Source organism: Anas acuta, chromosome 17 (assembly GCF_963932015.1).
Source record: "Anas acuta chromosome 17, bAnaAcu1.1, whole genome shotgun sequence".
NCBI classification, from domain to species: domain Eukaryota; kingdom Metazoa; phylum Chordata; class Aves; order Anseriformes; family Anatidae; genus Anas; species Anas acuta.
Window position 1 is genome coordinate 3,622,286 of NC_088995.1, and position 26,155 is coordinate 3,648,440.

A 26,155-nucleotide genomic window follows, 5' to 3' on the forward strand; every position below is an offset into this window, starting at 1 on the left:
ACCCGTCAGCAAACCTCCCAGCTCTGAGACTTTCTTCTGTGCAAATGCCTGACATTTACTAGCATAGCCTGAATTTTGGGCAAGAGTATTTTTTTTCCCTCTTCTTGCTCCATAGCTCACTGCTGACATTTTAAGAGCAGCGATTCTGATCTCAGATGATAAGCTAAATCCAAACCTCCCGAGGCTGCAGCCCAGAGAGCAAACAGCTCTGTCTTTCACCACTTGGAAAGTGGGGCTCTGGAAGCAGCCCTCTGGGTGCCCAAGAGCTGTGCAGGACCATGCTCAGCTATAACATAACCAGGAGCCTTCCCATAAGTAGTTAGCAGCCACCAGCCAGACTGAACACATTGTTCAGACTGCTGTCTCACGAGCAGGGCTTGCAGTGATGGATTATGTTTCCGTAAAAAAAGGAGGGAGGAGGTAGCAGCCGTGACAGTGACTGTGGTTGGTAGGAACTGGTCATAGCTGCAGAGCAAGAGAGGAAGGGAGGAGGGGGCACGAGCTGCATTGTGCTGCTTTGTTAGTGCTGACACCACGACAAACCAGAGCTTGGAAGAAATTCGACTTTGTGTTTTCTTCCCCTTCCCTCTCTCAACCCACCACATTTCTCATGGAACAAAAATCCTAGCCTTTGCCCAGCTCTACCACTGGAGCACTAACACTTTGGCTGTGGCAGTGAATTAGGTCCTGGTCCCTGAGCAAGCTCTTCCAAGGCACAGTGAAGATTTTGTTTGTTGGGGTCTAACCCATGTGGCAGCTCATAGCTGCCATGGTTGTGAAATTGTGCTTTTTCTTTTCTTTTTTTCAAGCAGCCCATATGAAACAAGGATAGGAGGGCTGTTCAGAGAGACTATTCTTAATGGTCTGAAAATAAACCCAGTATTTTTCTTGGCTTGGAGAGGAAAATGGTTACCTTGATTGAAACTTGGTTCTAACATACATTGCAGACAGTAATGAAGACTGCAGATATAAGACTTGTACAGGCTCTGTTACACAGACCTTCACAGATGTCTTTTTTTTTTTTTTTTTCCTCATTCTTTCCCTTCTCTACCCAAAATGCTGCCTGGTATAGCTAGGAACCTTCAATAGCTTGTTGGGAAAAGGAGCTTTGTCTGAGGTGCAAATGTTGAGAGCCACCTTTTATTCTTTGCCATACTGACAAAGGTTAATGAAACAGCTGGCATTTCATCAAGGCCAGCACTGAAAATTAGGGACAGAGCTGCCATTAAAAATAACCAGATGCATGAGCTTCTATCCCTGACACACCGGTCTTGAAATATCTCCCTCTTGGGCTGTACAGCTTCCAAGGAATAGCAGGAAATTGCAATTGTTACACTGTCCAGAGAATGGATTTAATTTGTACTGTTTTATCCTCCCTGTTGGAAACTATCCTCTTTTTTCTTCCACGCCAGCTAAAAAGAAAAGGAAAAAGGAAAACAATCCAACAAAACCAGCACATTTCTCTATAAAGCTTTCCATGCAGTTGAAGCATGGTCTACCATAAAGCATGCACACTTCCTCTGCTAGAGGTATGGATTGCCTTCTGCAGGGCTTCTTGCAACATATCCATATAGAACATTTTATGTGCAATATTGAAGCTGTTTAATTAAAGTCAGTTTGAAAGCCACTGGTTAGTTTGTTCAACCAGCACACAAAGTTGATGCTAGAGGTGTGGGTATATATTTGCTAAAGGAAGGGCTGCTGCCTTGTGATGAGGAAGAGCTGGTAAAAGGGGTTAAATGAGTGCTGTCATTGAAGCCATGTGAAGGCAAAGCCAGAAGATTACAGTTAAAACAGTCTGCAAGGGGAGTATTAAACTGACCTTTGGATAGAGAGGAGGAAAGAAGCTGCAGTACAAGTAACACTTTGAATTGCCCAGCAGCGACTGTCCAAGCAGGGGCTCAGGAGTGCTGGCTGGTTTAGATTAGATCAGCAGGCACCAGTTTCTTCCTAAGGCCATCATGTTGCGTAAGTGAAGTTTAAGAGCTGGGCAAGTTAAGAGCATGCACACAATGGTGATGTTGCTCCAGCTGAAGGGCAGTGACTTGTTGAGCAACCATAATTTAATTGCATTTCATCACATGCCTGTACAAGGAGGTTTGCATTCAGCTAAGTCACCTGTTTTCCTTAAGTAGGTACAGCTCTGGTTACGCAGGTGGAACCAGCCTTAGGAAGGACAAGTTGCTGGCCTGGGCAGACAGCAAAGAGTTGAAGGTTTATCAGGGCTGAGCAACACTAGACACATTATTTAAAGGGGAATTTTGTACTCTTGTGACATCACGGTGGGAATATATTTGGCCCTGTTAAGACTGGAAAGATGATTGCAGTGATTGAGTTACGGAGGCGTAATGAATTACCACTGCTCATCAGCTGAGCTGCGGTAACTGACTCTGCCTGTTGAATGCACAAAGTACAATGTGTTAGCTCAAGGCTAATTTCAAGCAGAGTGAGGCATAATGTGGTTACCCAGAGCAGAAGCTGGCCTGAACCCATAGGCTAAAACCCCCTTGCTTTTGGAAAAGTACCTCGTAACGTTAATTGGCTCCAGAAGGGTTGGTTTAACAGCTTATCTGGCTCCAGAAGTGCAGCGATCCCCAAGCTCACATGAGGACCAAAGGTGGCTGCTCGCTTCGAGATGTGCAGTCCTGTTCCAGCCGAGCTCTGAACCCGCATCGACAGCACAGTCCCTAGTTTGGCACCAGAAGCAATTTAGTACCGGCTCGGGAGGGAGGAATTGTAAAAACGCAGTGAATCATTAACAGCCCGAACCTGGGAGGTCTAAAGGAGGTCAGCAAGAAGGACGGCGGCTCTGCAGCGAGGTCATGAGGAAGTGCTGGAGCTGCTCCGCTCCGGTGCTCCCACCCCGAGGTGATCTGGCTGGAAGCAGATGAAAGCAGCCTGGGGAGGCACGGTGAATCACTCCTGTTGGGAGCCGTTCCCTCTTTCAGCAGCGACTGTAGCCAAGAGCTGAAGTGATTCATGATTGTTTCGGCTGAGGGTGGGAGACAGACAGAGGATGGCACAGCCCTAATCAATGCCTGTCGTGTGGCCAGGCCACGTCAGGTCCCACAGCAGCCCCAGGGCAGGAGAGCTGCAGGCCCAGCACTGCTGGGGCTGCCACTGCCAATGTTGTTGGCTCATTACTGAAACAGGCTTTCCAGCTTTCTCTTCTGCCTCCTAAAGCTTAATTCTCCCCTCTCTAGAGAAAAATAGGAGCTTCAAGAAAACTTGTCTCTCCAGCTGTCTTCAGCCCCATCCTGTCCATGTGGGGTGCTGAAAGGGAGGATGTGGAAGGGAGAGGGGATCGGAGAGCAGGGGTGGGAAAGGGAAGCAAAGGAGAGAGCAAGGCTTGGAGGGGAGAGCGTGATCTGGCAGGGGGCAGGCTGTGATGTTGGGGTTCTGAAAACCAGCACTGAAATTGGGCGGTGAGGCAGAAAGGAGGGGCTGCAAGCACAGATGGGGGCTCTGGCTGCTGTTTGTGCAGTCTCCCTTGAGGGGCTCCTAGCTTGACATGGCCTGCAAAAATGCCCAGAAATCCTGGGCACCTTTATAATGCTCTGGATAAAACTTCCAACAAGAATGAAAGCCCCAGAAAAACCTGGTTCCATGGAAGCCCGACACAAAGAGCAGTTAATCCTGGACCTTGCTACCTGCCACAGTGCACTGCACCTCCCCACAGCTGACCCCCAGCATGAAGCACTGCTCCTTTGCCTAGCATCAGGACCGCAGTCAACAGATCTGTGTTAGTGTTCAAGAGGGCTCTTACCAAATGGGGAGCTCTGGGAGGTGGGATGGAGAGCAGGCAACCATCAAGCCCTTTTATAGCTGGTCCCAGAGGATTTTGTTTTCCTGCTATTTTTAAGTTGAACAGGATTGAGTTTCACTGCAGGAAATAGTTCTCCTCCCTCCCACCCACCTTTCTCTTTTCTACAGCACATTGGAAGAGCAGCCTGCTGTCTGCTGCAGGTTTCCAAGAACCAGACAGTCAAACCACAGACAGGGCACTTGCGATCTGCAACCAGAGAAATAAAGGGCGAGAGGCTTGAGAAGAGATTCCCCTACTTGCCAATGCTCAAAATGTTAGGGTGTATGTGCTGGTGAGATTCATCCTTCCCCATTCCTTCTGACTGGGCTGAGATTGCAACTGGGATCTCAGAAGAGGTTTCTGTGAAGCCCCTAAAGACGGGTTGTTCATATCCCTGGAAGTTGCCCTGCCTTTCCTAGGAGAGCAACACCACAGAAAGACCTCAGGGTGCGAGCACAGCAACATGCACTCAATGAATTTCTTCTGCATTATATCACTTGCAGAGCTGGACATTTGCAACAGCACTCAAACACGGGCTTAACTCTGCATTCCTGTTAGAAACAAATTCAATCAGTCAGTGCAATGCTCCTAAAACCTCAACATGTGTGGGCTGCAGTAACATCGCAACATGGATTCCTGCACACCAATAAATCTGTACCTCATTGCAGATGCAAAATGGGCAGGCAGCACCCATGTTCTGGGCAAGATGCACGTAAGCCGTTAAACTTGAAGCTCGAGCTCAATTCCCAGCCCATCACCTAGGATTTAGAGCAGGGGTCTGGCTAATTAACAACAGCCTGATAGTTGCTGTCTATAGTACACCAACTTTTAATCTACAGAATTCACAGCCCAGCAACAACTCCCTCAGTCCTTCCCCATTCTGCTGATACCGATCAATTTTGCTCACCAGACACAAACCTACCTTTCCTGCAGTGAGCCCGAGGCCAGACACAACTCATTTCTCCCATTTTCCTTGCAGTGACAGTACAGACAATGCCTCCTTTGTAGGTGCTTCTACACGCCTGGTGGAAAACCTATTGGAGACTAGCACAGTTATATCAATAATCTCCTGTTTATTATTCCTCCTGGCACAGGGCTTGCCATTACCTTCCTAGCACAGGCAATGCTTTCCATTCATCTTTTCTCAGCCAGGTGTTTGCTCATTTGCAGCAGGGGGCTTCAAAAGAGACAAAGCTGCAATTGATGGGAAAAAGAAGACCAGGCTGCTGCCAAGACGGGTCCTCCCTGGGGACGTTCATAGTCATAGAAATGATTATTACAAAGTTTTTCAACCGTGGTTCTACACACCTGCTAAAAAAGCCTTGACTTTGCTTTCATTGGACCTGCCTTTCTGATGACCTTTGTTGGGCACCTGTTAGTCAAACACTTTTTGGGTTCACATCCTTCCAGTGCAGCCAGTCTCATGCAAATAATTCCTTCTCACTCCACTGAAGCCAAGGACCCAGCTCTTCTGGGGTGTGCAGGAGGGCTGTGCCTGCAGTGGGACAACCCCCTCAAAGTGCAGGGTCTGATATTGTGTTTTTGGCCTACACTGTGATGGCAATGTGGTTTCAGACAGATTTAAGCATGGGCTTAAAGTGCAATAGCTCTTTCTTGTCAGCTCTGTGTGCAAAGAATTCCTTGTTTAGGGTAAGGGAGTCCAAAGACAGCGAGTTACTACTTGGGAATAACTTCACACAGACCGAAGCAGAATCAGGTGCTGGCACATGGGCACACCTGAACACAGACATGGAGCAGCAGCAGGTAGGGCTGCTGAGTACACAAACCCAAGCAAGTGCCTGTTAACGAACTTGCAACACAACTGCAGAGCAGAATCCAACAGAGACTCCTCTGCAGAGACCTGTTTCAAGAAAGTTTAAGCAGCTATCTGCTCTCCTTGTTTCTATTAGGATAGCACAGAATAGCTAAGTACATGCACTTCCTAGGATCTCTGCTCAGCATCACAGAGGTTTAAGGATTAAGTTAGGTAAATTTATGGTAACCAACCTCAGATAGCTTTCTGCACATCTGCAATGTATGGCTGTAGCCTGTAAAGACTGAATACCTGATTGTACGCATGATTCAAAGTAGGAATTCACTTTGCCTGTTTCAGTACCCTTTGTAGATTTGTACATCCTTTGTACAAAGAAGGGATCCTTTGTGCAGAAGGGCTCTACGCTTCCATCAGTATAAGGACCAATTTCCAAGGGGCTATACTGTCTTATCTCCTATCCCATGACCTTCTGACTCTGCTAGTTAGCTTGTGAGGGTGGACCCAGAGTTAACATTTAAACAAAATCCAAAAGGGCACGTCAAATTAACCAAGTTCTTGGCTTTAGCTTGGGTGTAGAGCTTCAGAAACACCCACTCCCTTCATGTGACACATTGGTCTGGGAGATACAGCCTCCCCTCCAGAGCTGGGTACATTTTAGATGTATAAAACTTGAATCTTCCATTTCTCATCCAGTCAAATCTCACAGTGTAAGCTGCAGCAGCACAGCTGCAGATGTGGCAAGCCTTCTGCAAAATACTTGGGGCTAGAAGACTTCTTGGCAGGGTCTGCTTGTAGAGTCACAGTATCTCCCCCTTTTTAATTGCACGAGGGCAAGTAGGATAAGTAGGATGCTTTGCTGGAAAGTGGTGGAAACATGGAGTCCTGAAAACTGAGCAAGATGCACAGGACAAACTAAGAATATCAGATTTGGGTTTGCAAAACAAATCCAGCTGGTGGAGGGAAGACGTGAATTAGAGCAGACACAGAGCAAGAGTCCAGCTGGGAAACAGACCACAGCTATCCTGGAGGAAAAGAGAGCTTTTCCAGCCCACCCTTCCCTGCACTTTTGTGGCAAAGCCTCACAGATTTTGAACCAGAACTGCCCTCTTCCTCCTCCTCTGCTCCCACATGAGCAGGCTGTCTGGGACATTAGCTCAGCTCTGCTCAGGTCCCACTAGGTTCTCTCTCTTCCTGCAGCTCCCAGCCTCTGGTAACAGATATCTCCGAGGCATGAGATGAACCCATTGCATTGTGGTTACTTCAGTTCCTTCCCTTTTGTCTGCTTTCTGGAGCCAGCACGGGCTCCTGGATGCAGATCACCCGGCTTGGCTAGGGTCCTCACCAGGGAAAGACCCAAGTCATTGCTGTTCAGACACTGCAAGTCCTGAACTCTCATTAGTAGTGCGAAATTGCTGCCTCAGTCACAGGAATTCACTCTGGTAATCCCATGCACAATCACGAGCTGGCTGCTCAGCAGGATTCGCATCTCATGATCTCAGGGACAAGCTCCTTCTTCACTCCCTTGGCCCTCCAAAAAAGCTGGCAAGGAGCTGCAGTCAAGCTCTTTGTGTTCCAGCAGGGTCACTTTTTGCCCTGCCTCCCAGAGAAATGGGCACAGAACCTGGGCTGCTGGTACAGCCCAGCAAGTGGCAGGGGCACCCACAGCCAGGAAAGACACTGGAAAAAGACCGTAGGAAAAAAAGTGAAGAACACTGCAGGGCAAAGAAGAAAAAGGAGGGGAAATGCTGCTGGCTAAATGTCTTCATTCAGAAGTTATTACTTTGTAAATACAGCTCTTGCTCCTACTATATTTTCACCCCTTGGCATCACAGAGGAGCTATAAATATAGGTACTGATTATGCCAAAGTCTGGGGAAGGTGCTACAGCCTGCCTCAAAATGTGGGCTGGCACCCGTCATGTGCAAAACAAGAATGTGCTGTTCCTCTATGCAGGTCTTAACATTTCGAGCCAGACAGAGGGAACAAATGCCCGCAAACCACTTTATCATCATCAGAGACTAGCGAGACCTCATCTACATGCCTGCAGCCCTAGAATCTTTCCATGAACATTTCCAACGTGCGTACTGCAAAAGAACATTTTTGTCCTTGGAACAGCACCATGGCGGGAGACTCGCACCCAAGGAGGGATGTCTAGGCTTGGCTCACAGCACTCTCCACCCCTGAGCACAGTTTGTTTTTCTTCTGGGTGCAGAAGAAGGTAGGCAGCGAGGAGCTAGATTGTCCCGTTCAACCTTCAGAGCTTCTTCACAGCTCAGTGCTACCTCGAATCAAATGCCAGCTCAGCTGTGCAACTGAGAGCCCCGCGAGGCTTACACAGGCACTTTGGAGCAATTTGGAAGTTTACCACCAGGCAGCCCCTTGGGTAACAACATACCTGTAAATACCATGGGCAGGAAAACGGGCTTTTGTGTGTGTGCGTGCAGTAGGTTCATAGTGATAATGCTGTCTGGATTTGCAACTGTCTAGACAATGGGAAAATTAGCATCATGAAACTGGATAGTTTTGTGAAATGCCCAGCCAAATATCTGGGAAATATTTTTGTAATGGTTCTCCTCAGAGGGAGATATGAGCCTGAGCCGTCCATTAGAGATGCAGTTCTTTTGTCTTGCTTTCTGGTCTGGGACAGAGGGCTTTAACTGAGCCTGCTGAGCCTCATCTGCCATGCTTTCCAGCCAGATGCCGGGTGCTACTGTGGAGGAAAATAAGCCCACAGCACAAGCATGGCAAATGAGCTTTCTGTAGGATGGAATTGCTGCTTTTCTCGCATGGAAAAGAAATTTCATCCTTAAAACTGGAGGTTAGGACCTCATGAGCAGTGTTTTACATCTGGAGATAAACAATTAAAAGCCTGTCTCCCCAGCTTGTTTTACAGCATACAACAAAGTCCAAATGATTTCTAGGTTGCAACATTTAGCTACTGCTCCCTATGGGGTAAAAGCTCACAGAGAGCAAGCAAGACTCATTCTGAACTTCCAGCCTGGAGCCCTGAGAGCCGTTTTCTTAAATGATTCATCTTCTCAGAGAGGCAAGGGGAGCTATCCTCTCAGCTAGGACAAGAAGATGCAGCAACCAGGATTTTGCTTATGGCTAAGGCTCAGAAGTCATTTGCCTCTGTGGTGTCTGAAAGGCCCTCCTCAGAGCTGTAAAGACAAGTTCTGCCACTATGGTTCTTGCTCCTGTAACAACCCTAGAAGTTCAGCTGAGCAGAGTTGGTGCCAGTGGGAAGAGGGAGGGAGGCAGGACCCATCCTTCCTCAGATGGCAGATACCTGAGGCTCTTGCACTATCTCCATCCTGTGAAGAAATTGGAACAATTTCAGACCACAGTGGTTCCTGGGAGTCCTTACACAAAGGTAACAAGCCTGCTGCAGCTGAGCCCTTCTCAGAGATGCACCAGTGTCCACAAGGAGAGAACACCAGATCCGCACCTGGAGGTAGGTTTCTCCAAACCAGGAATTTGCTTCAGTTTTGGTTGTCACTTCATTGTCTTGACATTCAAATGGAAAAAAAAAAAAAAAAGATATATTGTCCTGTTCCATCCTTTTTTCAACACCTTCCATTGCTTCTCTGAAAACCTTCAGAAAGGGTAGGGGAGACCAGACATCAAGCACCTTATCTTTACCAAGCAAGGATGTTATCTTCCCTTCAAAGGAATGGGCTCTCAATTCATCTCAGGACAGCAGAGTTTAGGTAGTGGCTCAATATTATTGATGATTGTCAGCCAGGGAACCTTTGGCTTGGTTTACCTTGTGGGAAGCCTTGAAAAACTGCTCTGAGCTTTCAGTGGATGTGTTATACAAATAAACAGAATAATATTTGCGAGCCCTGTGTAGATTCCAGGAAAATGTGGTGCTCAGACTGGGGCTTCTCCCCATGAACAGCAGTGGAGGCTTTCTTTCAGAGTCAACAATGACAACCAAAGGTCTGGATACAAAACACAGAAGAACTTTTAATGCAGAAGCTGAAGTTGCCATGGGTCACTTTCTGAGAGAGCTCACATTTTCTTCTGTGATGGGTTGTGTGATGTTTCTGGATGCTGTTCAGCAGCAGTTGAAAGAGATCTGGAAGGACAGTGTGTTGTAGCATGGGGTTTTGAAAGCAACAGACCTGGCTAACCTGAGGAGGGAGATATATGGTAAGGGATAAACTGCTGTGGGAGGCATGGCCAGAGTCATGCTGGTGCTAACAAGAAAGCTCCAGGAGAATCAGTGCTTGTTTGGGTATGGGTGGCTTGGCTGCCTAGGGCGTTAAGCTGGTGCAGTGCCCCAGAGCGCTCACAAGAGGAAACTTGAAACAGAAGCCTGAGCAAAGGATTGAGCTAGTGACCTTTTCTGTACTGAAAGACTCCTGTAGCATGAGGACACGGCTGATCCACAGCCAAAAAACAAAGCCTTCAAAACACAGCATGCAGGAAACGACTGGCACACAGTATGCTGCCAACCAGACCTCCGTGTACCCGATGGGTGTGTGAAGAGAACCCTACGAGCCACCAGGGACAGGTCTTCCTCTCCAGCAGGGCACAGCCAAAGCACTCACAAAACCTGAGAAAAACAGGTCCAGGGGTGTACTGAAAATGAGAAGCTGCCTTGCACTGATCCCACCATGTCATCTGTCAGTGAGCAAGGAATTTTATTACAGTTGTGCTGGCTTACCTGAATTTGCTCTTTCAGAGACAGCAGAGGCTTAAATGGAGAATATGGGGTCCTGAGAATAACTGTTATGGGAAAAGCTCTTAGCTCCTCGACTGGCCCTGATTTCTGATGAGGCACCCCCAGTGCAGTGACCCACGATGCAGAGCAGCACCCACAAGGCAGCCCTGGTGGCACCCTAAGAGACAGTTCGGATGAAGAAGGGAGGCCAGAAGCATGGGCAGGTAAATGCAATCTAATGTTGAATTGGCCTGCAATATTTGGAATGCATTCAATGGTTCCAAGGGGTTGCACTTTGCCTAAACTGACCCAAGTGAAAGATTTTATTTGTGTTTTCTTGACAGAAATATTGAGAAGCCACTGAACAACAAAGTCTCAGAGAAAGAGGGGTAAAGCTTCACCCTATACACTCAGGATTCAAACCAAGGAGGCCTGCTTTGCTCTGGAGATGAGTGCAGAAGCAGTTCAGAGAAACCGAACAAAATAAAAGCCTCTGTCCCCCATTTTATGTCAGAGGAAGATGGTATTTAAATACTTTTCAGATATCTTTGAAAGAATTTCCTACTCATGACAAAACAGCAGCACCAGAAAGCTAACATTCTTGTGCTGCAGATTCTGTTGTTGTTTGACTGTTCTGAGCTATTTCCTTGCTCCCATCCATCACAACACTGACTGGCTCAATTTTTCCCCCCTCCAGTTTTTGTAGAACTAATCTTTTAAGTTTTGTGGAGTTGATCTTGGCTCATGGCACACACCCCACATCTGTTTTTCTAGGCCTTACCATTTGACTCGGAATGATTGCGTTTTAACTTCATCCCCCCACTGCTACCGTCAAGTTTCAAAACAAAGCACTCCCACCACCAAGGCATACCCAGTGCCTGTGAAGGCACATGTCCCCTCACCTCCTGGTACTGAAGAGTGGAAGGTTACTCCAAGAATTTCAGCTGCTTATTTATATATTCTTTAAGATGATATGGTGAGAGCTGACAACATAAGTTAAGTACAATTATTCTTTATGAATGAATTTTCAAAGCTCTCCTTTTGGTTCTTACCCAAAATCCTTTGAAAGCACACCCACAGATCAGTGGGACTTGACATACTCTTACTGGGCATGTTGTTTATTCTCCCTTTTGAAATCAAGACCTGATAAACTGTCCATCCCTGTTGGGAAAGTTGCCAAAGACTTTGAGGAGAGCCTGGCTTTGGACCGAAGACCTCAGCACTGCATGTCCCAAAGTGACCATGGCTTGCCAGAACCAGCAGGTACTTGGTCTCTCAAGGTTCTCCCAAAACTGAAGCTTCTAAAACTATGAGCCCTCTTTGAAAACATAAGGCCTTAGCTTCTTAGTGCCCTTCTTGAATTTCAGTTAGGGAAATTGGAGGGGAAAAATACAGGTTTCAGAAGGACAACTGCTACATCAGAGATAGGATATACTTAAGCAAGAGCACGTCTCTTGAGCACGTAGTCAGAGAAACTCTGCTGAAACTCTGCAGATTCGTGACCTTCAGTTAAATTTGGCTAGATATATCTGGAGTGGATATGCTTTCTACCACTCTGCATCTGGTAAGACAGTTAATAAATACTTCTTTCAGCATCATCTTTCCTGTGGTATTTTGCTCATTCTAATTCTGCTACTAGGCAGAACTCAGAAATGCAGGAATGTGAAAGTTAGAGGGAAGGTTTTGTCCCAAGTGCAAAACAGTCTGGGCTCCAGTGCACATTTCCTTTGGTGTGGGAGTCAAAACCCAACAGAAAAGATGAAGGCCACAGGTTAAAGGTAAATCCCTGCCGAGGTAACCTCTCTTTCCTGGCCTGTGAGCACTGCAGAGTCCTGACCACCTTTGCTGGGTTAACCCAAGTTCTGGATGGCTACAGAACTGAAATAGTAGCATTAAAAAAAAAAAAAAAAAAAAAAAAAAGATGTGAAAAGAAATTTTGAATGCTGCTATTTGGTAACTTAATTACCTTGAAGAACAAACAATGAGGGAAACAGTTTTCATAGGGGAAAACTAATAGGACTTAAGGAAAAAAGGTGAAGTCTTTAAACTTTTATACAGGGTAAGCTCTCTGGTTGCAATTAGGAAATGTTAGCTCAGTCAGGCATGGAGAGCTCTTCCTTGCCAACGTCCGAGTCTTGTTTTGTCTCTGATAATTCCACATTCTGCAAGAGACAGCTCATGTTTGATGGTAGTGGGTTCAACATATAAGGCTAAATGCTGTCCTGGCACAGTATGACCCTTCAAAAAAAAAATAGGGAGGGAGATTTTTTTTTTTTTTACTGACAGTTTTATTGAAGATAACATGTAAGCACTAAGAATGATTATTAGCTATGTTTTTCAAACTCTGGACAAATTAATTCTCTTATTCAAGCACAAAGGAACAGCTTTAAAATATCTTAGCTGTGTTTTGACATGCAGAGAAACGAGGGATCTTCAAAACAGCCATTCTTTGCTATGAATGGTACCAGAATATGGCTTGTATCAGCGTACAGGGCCGATACTGTTCAGTGTCTCCACTTTCTCCATTCAGGTTCCCCTGTTCTGTTCCCCATTCTCAGCCCTTGCCAACTATAAGCCCAAGAGTCATTTGTGACCATCAGAATAGCAGCAACTGACTGAACCAGCGGTACCACGCGTTTCCTTCAACAGCAACTCCATCTAACTGTTATGCCAACAATAAATGACACATAACAAGGAATTAATCCACTCCACCCTCAGTCAAACCCTGCTGACATTAACCCTTACAGCTCCTCGCTGTATAAGGAAGCCTGGGGTGAAGAACAATCTACATGTATTTCTTAGAGTTATTCCTGCAAAGGGCTGCGTCAAAACAGGGAAAACTATCAGTCAGAATAGCTGTGTTTGAAACACCTCCCTCTAGATACGTACTTGGCTGCAGGAAGGAGGAATTTGGAGAGATGGCTGATGGATGGACACATGGATGCATTTTAGTGCAGTATAACACAACAGGACTTCTTGGAAATGAGTGTTCCTCACTTCACTTGGCCCAGAATTTCTTGTGTCTCCTTGCAGCAGGTGGCCCTTGAAGTCCAGAGAGCTCCAAGCCACCCTGCTGTTTGTAGGATGGAGCTGAGCAGCCCATACTGCTAATTGGCCTCAAGCCTCCTATATTCATTCCTTCTTCCCACTCCCAACACAAAACCCTTGACAGAGCAGGCGCACCTTGGAACAACTAAGAAACCCCAAAGATCCAGATTTGGGGAAAAGCAGGTGGAGAGCACGAACAACACATTTACAGTGGTCACCTGAGTGCAGCACTACAAAAATACCAAGAGGAAGAGTTGAACATTATTTTCTTTTAAACTACAGATGGGATGCATTAACCACAAAGGAAACACAAGAAGAGCTCGTATCTGGAAGGAATAACAAACATTTGCATAACATGCATGGTGCATTCAGTGCTAGCAGGAGGTGCTGCACGAACCGTCCAACAGGCTGAGGACCTCTTTTGTCAATGGGATTGCAAAATTAGAAGCCTCCTCCCGAAAGTGGCCTGAAAGCAGTTAACTGGGAAAGAAAGTGGGTCAGTCTCCCAGGCACAGAAACCGTTTTATCTCTCAGAGTCTACACAGCTTCCATGTAACCCCCGTATTGTGCGGCAACCACTGTCAGGATTCCATAGGAAGATACACGGAGCAAATTCATATGACCCCACCAAAATACAAGAAGTTTTACTACTTAAACCTGTACTGAAATTTGGGCACACAAGTGCCTTAGGTGGTGGCATAACAACTTATCACACAGGAACACCACAGGCTGGGGCTGAAAGCTGTGTAACCGCAGTGATATAAATATGCTAGTGTAGCAATACCAGTCTCCACTCTATCCTGGAGATTGCCAGCACAGCTTCTCTCTGCCACTCTACGCTGCCTCTCTCACATGTGTTGAGGTTGTAATAAATTCCAACTATTCTCTCCTGCAGGCATCAGTCAACACAAGATGGCTTGAGTCAACAGAACTTAAAGTCATTTCAGATAAGTCAGACTCCTTTATCTACCATCTCATCCCTTTTTTCTTCAGAGGATGATGCAAGAATGGATCCATCAGACCCATAACATGTAGGATCACCCAAAGCTACCTCCTCACAAGCTGTTGCCACATGTAACATCAGGGAACAAACCTGGTTCTTTAGCATAAGTAATAAGGACCTGCGTATTTTGGAGCAAAGGGAGTGTGGCTGAAATTCTTCTTCCCTTGCTGACATTCTACAGTGCTGAGCTGTTGGGGCAGGCACCAGGAGCAACAAATGTAAAGTCAAAGGCATTGTAATGTAAGGAAAGGTTGGAGAAACACAAACAGAGTTGTCATAATAACATAAGCCAGAATTCATTACCCGTGTAACCAAAAAGAAACTACTGATATTCCAATTTCCACCCATAAATAGCTGTAGTTGGGGCTCCGAGTTTAAAAAGAATTGAATGACTTACCATATGTTGTACTGGGTGGTTTCAGTCGGAAGTCCACAAAGGATCAGTTAGACATCAATTTTTCCTGTTGAGACAAAAACCAAGAGGTAAAAACTGCCTTGCCAAGCCCAGAAGATAAGCACAAAGACACATTGTTTTAAATCACAGGGGAGCAGAGTATGCTGGAACACATAAGGCACAAAGCAAATACAGACTCTTTGGGTGTTTAGACTACCGCTTGTCTGCGTTTTTGCAAGTTGGGTTGAATGAAAAACAATTTACAAGGAGTTCAGGGTTATTGCAGGCATGCCAGAGAGTCTCAGCAGCACAGGGAGTTGCTTAACCTGGGAAGTGAGCTTATTTACAGGTAAAGGTTCCAGGTGTTTAAAAGGCAATGAGGAGATGCAGCTGAAAGAGCGTGGTAGTGAGGAGCTGGCTCACAACTTCACAGCAGCTAGCCCTTGTCCTGCTTTTCCCTCCATCACATACTGTGATGTCCAAGCCTCTTGGCAAATGGGTCCCACTGCAGCTTCCTGCCTTTATCCTGGACAGCTTCATTCCTGGAGATGCAGCAGGGAAGGGCATGGCCAGCAGGAGACATCCCAGGTTTTCCCTGGCCTGTTTCTGTGCCAGGGATCTGCTTTGTTCCTGTGCCCTGAGCATCCCAGTTACCACCAGAAACAGACCTGGCATCCAGGCTTTCTAGTCCAGGAAACTGAGTTTACTGATGGGGGAGGTGTACAAGAGGCATGGAGAACCAGCAGAGGCCCTACAGACACTTCACACTGGTTACTCAGTAGATCATCCTGGTGCCTATGGGAGAGGCAGGTTGTCTCAGTCACAGAAGACTGCAGACAGCAATTGATGGTTGCTGCAGCAATGTCCGAGACTCAACAACCTCTGCCTTCACATCTCTTCCCCTGTGCCGGCAGAGATTGCAGGTTCTCTAGGACATGGCACATCTTTTACCTTCTGCACTTGCAGGCAGCATTGCAACGCTTACTGGGATCTATGGAGTATCCCTTAGCAAAGCAGTAAGGGGAGACTTTCCCTTAATCCCAATTTATCCCAGAATAGATCACTCTAGGATATTATCCAGAGTGTATTTGCCAAGCTGGTTTAAACAAATATGAGGAAGCTCCGTGAAGCAGGTCCCCTGGCGTCCCAGCCTCACCAGCTCCTGAAGGTCCCAGCCCAGAGGTTAAAAGGCAGGAAGGGAGCAAACAGCATTGGTTTTGTGTGACGCAGAGGGCTGAGAAATTTTGAAAGACAGATTATTCAAAAATAAAAAGTGGTGCAAAAACAGATTAGAAAACTACCGTGCCGTGACTATTAATGAAGCGATAGAAAATATCAATCACTCCCCAGCCTCTGAAGCTTGCTGTGAGAGAAGAATTAGGAGATTTTATGTTCCAAGTACCAGGAAACCGCAGGGCCCTGGTGCCTAGTTCTCAAAAGAACACTGTTTGAATCACAGGGAGGAAAGCAGAATGCTGCAAAGAGAGCCAAAGGCAGGGTTTAAAAATAGCAGCTTTCAGTCTAGTATCTTTTTTCTTCTTCTTAAGAGCCTGGATATAGGATCAAGTCAGAGGGTGGATGAAGAGAGCAGATTAGCCCTCGTGGAGAGAGTTTCCCTAAATACAGTACTGCTGGGTGGTGGTGGGGGGGTCTCAATGTCTGGGGAAAATGTGGCACCATTCTACCACCTCCCATCCAAAACAACAGATGAACACATTGTACTTCTGGAACGATTCTGACCCTGGCTGCATTTTGGGGCTATGAATGCAGACAGCAGAGGAGAGGGGGACACAAGAGGAACTGAAGTGGAAAGCTGGCAGCAGTGATGGATATGATGGATGCTTCCCCCGAGTCCAACCTAGGAACAAGCCATGCACAAGGAATGCTGCATCCTGCTTACACTTCCCAGGCATGCCCTGGACTGAAATGCTGAGGGATTCCTGTACCCCGTTAGTGGTGGCTGCAAAGTGGGCTTTCCTGTAATTTTGGAGACCAGCAGTACAAAGCTACTTTGGAGAGAACAATGCTATTAAGGTATATTATGGGACAGCAGCAGGAAACAATGTCTGGTGCAGCCTGAAACCTAACACTTCTCCAAGAACTGTTTCACTTGATGATTCACAGCCAACCCCCAGCACCCCAACTCCCCCGAAAAAACAAACAAACCCCAAACCAAAACCCACCAACGCTATCCCCTAACACACTTGGAACAAGCACTTGCATAACCCTGCAGTTTGTAAACCCATGGCAAGATGTTGCATGTTTAGAAACTGTGAGGCAGAAAGGAAAAATTCCTTCTAGGAAGTGGAACTCAACTTCTTCATGTATCTAAATTACAATCAAGGGCTAATCAGGCTCCTGGTACCAAACTGCTGGCTTTCTCATATCATCTGTGGCATATATAAGACGATATGGAAGAACTGCACATCTCAAATCTCCTTTCTATGCATTTAGAACCTGATTGAGAGTATTTGAAGTAGCCTTGCAAAGAATGAAGTTCTGGCAGAACCATGTTAAGAACAAATTTGAATTTACTGCAAAGACCTGGGCGTCCAACAGAGAAAAGCAATTCAGTCATGTTTTGACACAGGAAAGTTCATGTCATGGCCTGGTCCAGGAAAACCAGTGGCAAAATCCTTTTCTGAAGGAGACCAAGTGGTTTGAAGCATGCTTATACCTGCAGACACTGGACCTAGGTGTCTTACCAGCTACCGGTTTCATGCTTTCCTTCTTTGTTTATCGGATAACTGAGGCAACAATATCTCATTCACCTCTCATTTTAAAGAAAAAAAAATAATCCCCCTGAGAAGCCTTCAGATGCTGTTCTTTTCCCACGTACAGCTCCAGCTGTTTTCACCTTTGCATTACTCGTTCTGTGCAGATCCAGGTCAACTCTACAAATAACTTCCTGGCATTTTTAGAAGCCTTTCACTCTGTGATTTTTAGGTGGAATTTCAAAGCTTTCCAATAAGATACTTATGATTGGCCAGGAAGAACACACACATCATCCTTTCTCTATCTCTGTACTGGCTGAAAAGCTCCAGGATATATTTGCCAGGTGACATAAACTATGTTTTCCACATATCCTTGTATTCAGATTAGCTCTCCGCTAACAGCAATTCACCAGCAGTAAAATTGGCTATAAAACTCCGTCATCAGGTGTTTTGTGAGCCAAATCTCTGAAACCTTACACAGGATGACCTCCTGTTGCCCAGACCTAGAGAACAAGACAAAACTACTGCAAAGAGCTCATTTTCCATTATCGCTGCACTGAATGGGCTGCATCATTAAGGCCCCAGCAGCAGGAACTGCAAGGCAGCCCCTGTCCTCAGGAGTTTAAGATCTGAGCCAGACAAAGCAGAGAATAGTCCTGAATTACCTTTTCTTGTACTGGAATATTTTAGATGAATAAAGCTGCAGGTTTTGGCACGCAGCAGCCAGCTCTGACCAATTTGCTTTGTATCCAGACTGCTTAAAAGGTACCAGGGTGAATTCATCCCTTTGATTTTTGTTTGGGCAGAATTCCAGGTCTCTTATTGAACTCCCATTTTTGGTTGCACGCCACAACTGTGCCAGACAAATATCCATCCAAAGCAACAGCAGCACGTCTAGCAGATCCCCTGGGAGTTTACATTAATGTCAGTGATGTCCAGGCACCTTCTGTCCTTGTTCCTCCGCTCAGGACCATGTGGCCAGTGCAAACTGAACGATCAACAACACTTTACATGTGTGCAGAAGCAAGCCTGAGCTACCACAGTTATGACATGATGTCAACATGGGGAAAAAAAAAAAGGAAACAACAAAAAACCTCCACACCTGTGCTCCTGACATGGTCTGGAGCACTGGAAGCCTCTCCTGGGAACCCAAAACAGTTGCTCATGTCTAATCTCTGCCTCAGTTTTAGCGGGGAATTTCCTCTCTGCACTTCAGGTGGAACAATATTTTAAGCAAAGCTATTGCAGCCTGATGACTGAAGAGGCAATTTAAGGGAAGGCATCCAGTAGCTGGAACTACAGCTCCATTACGTTATATTAACTATTGAGCTCAGTGTAGGAAGCCAGACAATTGCATACTGAATTAATAACGTTATTTATTCCATTTGGTGGAGCATGGAGGACACTTAATCGTCACAGCGCTTTAGGTCAAAGCTGGCATCAACAGCTCAGCTCTGAGAGTGTTTTATGGAAAACATAGAGGTGGATTGAGTAGCTGGAAGTGAAAAGAGTGTGAATGTGTGAAATACAGCAGGTTTGGTAATAATAAAGTTATATGGCCTTGATTCTTCATTTCGCTTCTAATGCTCTGGCAACACTTTGTCTTAGGGAAGAATAACCAAGTCCCTAAAGATAAGTTTGGGTTGGAGCATGTACAGGACCGAAGATCCTATAGACCTTTTTTTTTTTTTAAAAAAAAAATAAAAAAATATCAAAACATTTATTATTTTTAAAGCAAAAAGTATCTGCTTAACCAAAGCAAGAAAATGTCACAGGGAAATCTGAAGCACTTCTTTTTTTTGGGGGGAGGAAAAAAAGTAAATAAAATAATAAAAGCTCTGAGAACGAAGAATTTTATTTGGAATGATCAACTATTAAGTAAATGTTTGCAGGAAGTTTCAGCCGTAGGAACTCTACCTTTTGAAACAGAGGGATTAAAACATTACAGAACTACAACAGGGCTTCCAAGATATCTCCCCTGTTATGCTTCTTTCATTTCTCTACTTCTTAATTTGGGGCTCTCCAATTGCCATCTCTTTCAGCCATACGAACCAGCCATCATGAAAGAATCAGCATTTTTCCCCATCACTCAGCAGGAACAGCCTATCACTACATTTCTCAACCCTAATCACCTCCAACTGCTGTGGGTTCTAAAATTCAGTTTACTGGAGAAAAAAACAACTGATCTGCCATTTCCTGGAACTCTGATTTCCATGCCTTTCACGGAACAATTTCATTGACTTCACAGCAGCCTATCTGGATTTACACCTGTGTAAAAACAAGGCAAGAAAACTGACCCTTGGTGTGGAATATCGAGTTCATAAATGTGTTTTGTCTCTCCATGAATCTCCCCATCTACCAAGGTGAACAGCTGTTGCTATAAATCAGACAGTCTGAGCTGGCCATTAGAACTTCATCCAGATGATCCGTTTAAAATATACAAAGGCAAGGTTTTGGAAATAAAATCTACCCTGATGTCCTCAGGGACATCTTCTGTTGGAGAAAATCTCACAATTCAAAGCTAAAATTAGCTCACTTGAATGCTTTTTCAGGAGAGCTATGATACTCAAGAGTAACATTGCCTCGAGAAGGCCTGTTAGATGACTTAAGGGATCCTAAACATCTGGCAGCTTGGTACATACTGCTTTGGAGACATCTAGCATCTTTTTCAACTTCTCTGTGGGTGTAACTCTGGACTGTTAGCTCAAATGGCTGTATCTGGTCCAGTTCCCATCAACCATTCTCTCTATTTGAGAAGGAAACACTTGCTAAAGTCTGGAAACAGCTGGCAGAGCTGGGCGTAGCTTGTATTAACAAAACACGCTCTTGTTTCTGACCACAGGCTGCCCTTTAAGTTCTGGCTGCAACTGCCAAGGGCTCTTCACAGCTTTTAGGGTGAGACCACGTCACCCAGGATGGGTGAAAAAAGTGACTCCAGCTCAGACCCAACACAGATGTACAGGCTGACTGTTAAAGGTTGACCCTTGGAGCATAACACTCACTGACAGGACAGATAAAGCTTTATGCAAAGGTAGAGGGGAGCAGGATGAGTCCCATTTTACCAACTGGGAAACCGAGAGGCAGGGTGATCAAATTATTGTCCTCGTATCACTTTCCAGGGAGAGCAAGAGAACAGTATCTTCCTTTCTCGGGGGTATGCACTAATTCAGGTGGGTCAACATGCAAGACCTAGCCACACACCATTCACCAGCAGTTTAAATCCAACCAGGACAGGGCTGCTGGACTGAACCTCCCACTCCTTTCCGTACATAGCACACATCTGCTCTCGTTCACATAAGAAGGTTAAATGCAGCTCAAAGGGGCAAGATGGTTGATCAGTCTCACATCAACCACTGCACAGTCACCTATTCCCACAACGACAGTCTCCTCTACCTTCATGGTCACAGCTTTGTCCTGAAAGGTAGGAGCAAGTGAGGTGTCACTGTCCTGTTAGGCTTTTGTTGTTCATCTTTCTAAGGGCAGTGGAGTGTCAGACACAACATGAACATGGAAAAAAACAATTAAACCCAGTCAGAGCACTACCTTGAGCCCCCAGACAGTCACAGAGAGTAACAAGCCCAGCTTCTTTTGCTCAGTTCCATATGTTCTGAGACCATGAAAAGGAACTTTATGATATGCTGGAAGGGATGAAGTATTAACTATCAAAAACTAGACTGAAGTAACCAAGAGTATGGATTATTTTTTGCTTTGATACATGCTTATGTAAATTCAAATACATATGCTTAAATGCAACCTTTCTTCAATTCCAGCAGAGCTTATTAAATCTATTTAAGTGAGACAAGCTAGGCTCCGTGTAATGCCAGGAACTCCCCAGACAGTTTTCCTTCCTACTTAATACGATACTCTACAATTACACATACCAGAGCCTTTCATTCAAGCATTTTAATTTACAAATACTTTTTACATTTTTTTAATGTCCCTACGGGCAGGCAGGCATTAAGAGTCCACTTTATTCAAGAGTAATCAATCGAAGTGAGGAGAGGCGGCCTGTTTTGCTCCAGATCACGCACTGAAATACTACCAGAGCTTAGAAACCTCCTTCCTTGTCCCTGCTTAGTAGTCACTCAGAAATACAATTTCCACAATTTGATAGCAGATACATTCTCTGAATGCTGGGCCCAAAACTCTGAACAGAGATGTGGAGAACAAACTCAGTAGCCAAAGAAAAAAAACAAGGAAGCAAACAGAGACTAACCTTAACCAAAATTGTCCACAGTGAGGACCCCCTTCACCCTTTCTTCGGTAAGTTCCCTTACCAAGGGAGCACTACTCTCTGTCATGCAAATCTGTCAGGCCACGTGTCTTCCCAGCACAAAGCGTTTTCTAGGGGAGAGAGGTATTAATTACTAAATACTTACTAAAATACTTGAACTCAGCTGTGTGTTTTCTCAGCTATCACACAACAAACTGCACAGCTGCATACAATCCCAACACTCAGGCATATCTTTTCTTTTTTAACTTGTCAGTTCCATTATTTCTGGAGTTTATGATGAGTTTTAAGAACGTGATTTGCCCCTCTCATGGGCCCAAAGTCAGAATCTGGTTAAGTCCAGTCTCCACAGCTCTGTGGAGCTTACAGAAAGCAGCCCAGTACCAAGAAATACAGGCTCCAATGGGACTCTTACCAAAGCCAGCCACAGGGCACCAGCTTGTCTTCTGCTAGGACTTCAGATTATCACCCCCCTAAGCACTGAGAAGCACTGCTGCTATTAATTCAAAGGCTTAAAAGCAATCCCTAAGAAGAGACGCCCCTTCAAACTCAAATTTTTAAATAAATACCACACAGCCAAGTACCTTCTGCTCAGGAACGAACTCCCACATGACACCTTTGCTTCACACCTGCAGAAGATGCACCCTTGGGGTGGAGCTGCACAGCCTGGGGCAGGCAGGTGATGCTTTCTTTGCTGGGGTGCAGCCAAGGGCTTCAGGTGACATAGACTTCAAATGACGGGTAGAAACGAAGGCTGGAGATAACACTGCAAGTCCAAACCAAGCTGTGGCAGTATTTTTCCATATGCTCTTTGTAAGTGGAGTATAATTGTACAGATGAGGAAGCTCCTACCTTTACACTAGAACTGCTTATGAGAGAAGCAACCTTTCTGGAGAGGTCAAATTTAGGTAATTGGGGCCAGCCGTGCTGGTTCAGGGCCATGGAGAATCAACAGCCCCTAGGTATTACAAAATAAGCATCTCCCCTGTCTTTGCTTGGGCTTTATAGTGAGACAGTGACCTGGCTGCAGCGGAGACAGAAGATTAAACCCAAGGTGCAAGGGGCAGGCTGTATCTGTAGGAAGTGATCTGGGCTGCAGCAGTGAAAGCTGGGAGATGAACAGCCCCAGGGATGGCTCGAAGCAAACCTTGCCCCAGCGTTTCTGTTTGCAGGTCTGTTCCTGAAACACTCTGCGCACAATGTTTAAAGGGGATAAAATGAAATCTGCCATCCCTCCATGTAAATAAAGGGATTTGTCATAAAGCTAACAGATCCTGCTCTTAAGTAGTTCCCAAGAATATGAAGTGACAATGAGGTGCCTAAGAAAATAACTTTCCCACTGCCTGGGAAAAACCACTCCTAGGACAATAACTTTACAGCTGTGATTGATACAGGCTTTGCAAGAAAACAGGGGTCTGAAAGATTCTGTGTATGGTCTCAGCAAGGAGAACAAAGACAACAAAATAAAGGAGATATTTTTTAAGGGTCTGTGTCTTACCTTCAATTATCAGCTTGAAGGAAACGTTGCTGGAATGGTTACAGCCAGCCAGTTGCTCTGTAGGAATGTGATATGCACCTGGCAGGCACAGGGAGCAGTGAGCTGCTGCTTGTAGCATGTTGACCACCCAAGGGATCACCCTGGTAGGTCACGTTCATCATGGGTTCCCACTAACTGTTGTGGTGCCACTCTCTGGCTGCCCTATCACTGCAGAGGTGATGTGGACTTTTTTTTTTAAATGGCCCCGCAGAGAATTTTTAGAGTTGCATTGTACCCAAGAGGCTGAAGCAGAGAAACATGAACCTGTGACCTCCAGAGCTGAAACTCTAGGGCTCCACAGGAGTTTTGTGGTTCATTTACTATGAAGCTAGGTTTGCTGCCAGGTTTGAACCCCCAAGACTTCCTAGTACTACACCCTGATGGTCTCCCTTTGGGATACAGTACGTTCTCCTACCATTTCCCCATCTCTTCCCATGAGCTTGTGAAAACAAAGAAGCTCACGTTTGATAACTGCTCCACGCAGAATAATTAGGTGTGATCACAGAATCCAGCGATGGAAATCATTTACCCAGTGGGTCAGTCTCACTTTCCTGAAGAGGGCCCAGACCGTTGGCTCTCTCTTTTACTGAAGGTATAAATGGTTGCTGCTTTCTAAGAGCAAAGTTCTCCCAAAACTAAAGTTATGATGGACAGAGAACAAGCAAGCTCAGTTCATGAAGAAATACAACTTCCATCTTCATGTCACTCCACTGAGTTGAGGGCAACTGCAGCAGCACTGATGGTGGACTTACCCATCAAGGGGAAAACAAGGCTTCCTTCAAATCCTCTTTTATTTACTCCAGTCAGCTGTGCTGAGTGTATTGATTCAATCAGCTATTTCCTTAACCATAAAACCAGATGTGCGCCGTCACGGCCCATCTACAGGGACTGAATCAATGCCATTTAGAAAATGCAGAATAAAAATAAAAAAAATCCCAAGAAAGCTGAGATATGCTGATGTTTGGAACTCTCAGAGTTTCATAGGTAAATTGCTTTTCTTCTGAGTCCCATTTATTTTTGTTACCTCCAAAGAAATGCTGTTTTAGCCACATTTCTTGGAAGCAGCGTTGAGATCTAATGGGTTGTTACTGATTTGAATTCTCAGGGGAGAGGCTGGAGAATAGAGGGAATGCAGTATTATCTTTGCTTCTGGGCATCAGCAACTTCTGCAAGCAATACGGTGCAGTACATGTCATTCTTTGCTGAAGCAATTAATTACCTTGGTCCCCAATGAGAAGAAATATTCAGCTTAAAAAAACACTGCAGCCCTTTGGACTTGGGTTAACTTCTGGGCGTCTGGGTAGATGTGTGGATTAGGGAGGCTGGAGCACTCAGTTTTTCTTCTCAGAGCATGTTCTGATTTTCCACTATACTTCTTATAGACACTGTCACCTGAGGCAGTTCCTCTTTGAGAAGAATCCCGTAAGAAATGTGGCCTGGCTTCTTCCCAGCTTTGAGTTCTGGCTACCAGGTCTCCAGGTCACCTATTCCTAAGGAGCAGAGGAAGAGAAGGATCTGAGGGCTGTGATGATTTCTCCATTTGCTGTGTCTTTCCACCATGGCAAAGGTGATAAGGTGGGGTCCACACACCCACTAACACCTGATGAACCTCCTCGTATCCTGCTCTTGCCAGGCTAGAGAGGCAGGGTGAGCAAACGCCAGCACTGCAGGAGACTGGGGCTGCTATGTCTCATCTAAAACTGCAGCTACAAAGAGGAGAATTGTACAGGAGTGGGGTGGAATTTTCTGCAGAGTGCTTTAAGCAGTGTAGCTGGAATAGGCTACGTGCCAGACTGTAGACATTCCTAGCGCAGCTTTCCAGAATGTGAATAAATTTGAAATATATGTACAAAACACCATACAAGATGGGCCCTGAAATGCCTGGAGAGTACATGGCATTGTGTTTGTATATTTAGGGTCTGAAGGGATTTGTGCAAGGCCAGACAACCCCTTCAACTCCAGTGTCCACGTATGCTGATCAATTCTTTCACTATATTGAGAAATTACCTCACAGTGTCTTACCTCTCTAATGCACAGACTCATTTCCCGTTGAATTGTCCCTTAATTGCCACCAGAAGATGATGTAGCTGTAAAATACCACAAATATCATGGGTAGGGAGGCAAAGGGAACTTGAGATTGTGTTACTTTGGAAGGCCTGAGTGGGCTCAAAGTTGGTCCATCCTGAGATCCGAGCCACTAGGGTAGAGTCACAAGTGATTCACTGCAAAGGGAAGCATTATTTTAGCAAATGGATAATTCAAATTTAGGAATCACTCTATAACACTCAGGTGAGCCATATCCTAATGTCTACTTAACCTCTATGCCCAATGTACATACCGGCTCTATGTCCAGTCCTGTGCTCTTTTAACCCTTCATGGAAAAAAACACAGGGGGAGTGTATGGCATCACAGGTAGCAAATATTCCAGACCAATATAGGGTAAGTCCTTCTCTAACAGCTGAGCAGTCTCTGGGGAAAGACTGCTGCCATATAGATAGATGTGCTTTCCTCTGGTATAAGAGTCAGTGGGGGTCTTTCTGCTGACATAATAATAATCCTTCATTATCACCGAGCGCTGCTAATTAAAACCAAAAGGAATAGAATATTTTCCAAAGATGACTTGCTATTTTTCCGCACTTAAGAGACTTGTTTGACATCTGAAGAGTGGAGCTCTGTGTTGGCATGGGCAAACACTTAAATTAGTCCAGAGGTAGCTTTTGTCCTTTAGTAACCATCATAGTTGCAGAAAGAAATAAGTCAACAGCAACAACAAACAGCAACAACAAACTCTGGAAACACACACAGCCAAATGTTGGATTTAAAGGCAGGAAAATGGCCTATGTACTGTTCTGCTCCTGACCTGTTCTTTACACTGTACTGTTTTGCACGTTGCTCTTTCTCTTCCCCAGAGCGGAGAGAAACCAGATCTTAAAACATTCACAACGAATTTTCAAATCAATAACATGTGAGACTTTGTCTAA

At 45.4% G+C, this 26,155-nt stretch overlaps 1 protein-coding gene and 1 long non-coding RNA gene across 2 annotated transcripts in view; both read right to left on the minus strand.

Annotated features, from left to right (window-relative positions):
- The window catches only part of CCDC92 (coiled-coil domain containing 92), a 68,160-nt gene extending 43,512 nt beyond the window's left edge, over positions 1 to 24,648 (minus strand). Inside the window, exons 1-4 of the mRNA XM_068654348.1 lie at positions 23,136 to 24,648; positions 22,222 to 22,403; positions 21,623 to 21,750; positions 14,696 to 14,759 (exon numbers count right to left, since the gene is read on the minus strand). The gene's annotated coding sequence lies outside the window, so the exon portion shown is untranslated. The remainder of the gene's footprint in view (positions 1 to 14,695; positions 14,760 to 21,622; positions 21,751 to 22,221; positions 22,404 to 23,135) is intronic.
- A 627-nt stretch (positions 24,649 to 25,275) lies between these two features.
- The window catches only part of LOC137841441 (uncharacterized), a 65,531-nt gene continuing 64,651 nt past the window's right edge, over positions 25,276 to 26,155 (minus strand). Inside the window, exon 14 of the long non-coding RNA XR_011088618.1 lies at positions 25,276 to 25,396. This is a non-coding gene — a long non-coding RNA (uncharacterized lncRNA). The remainder of the gene's footprint in view (positions 25,397 to 26,155) is intronic.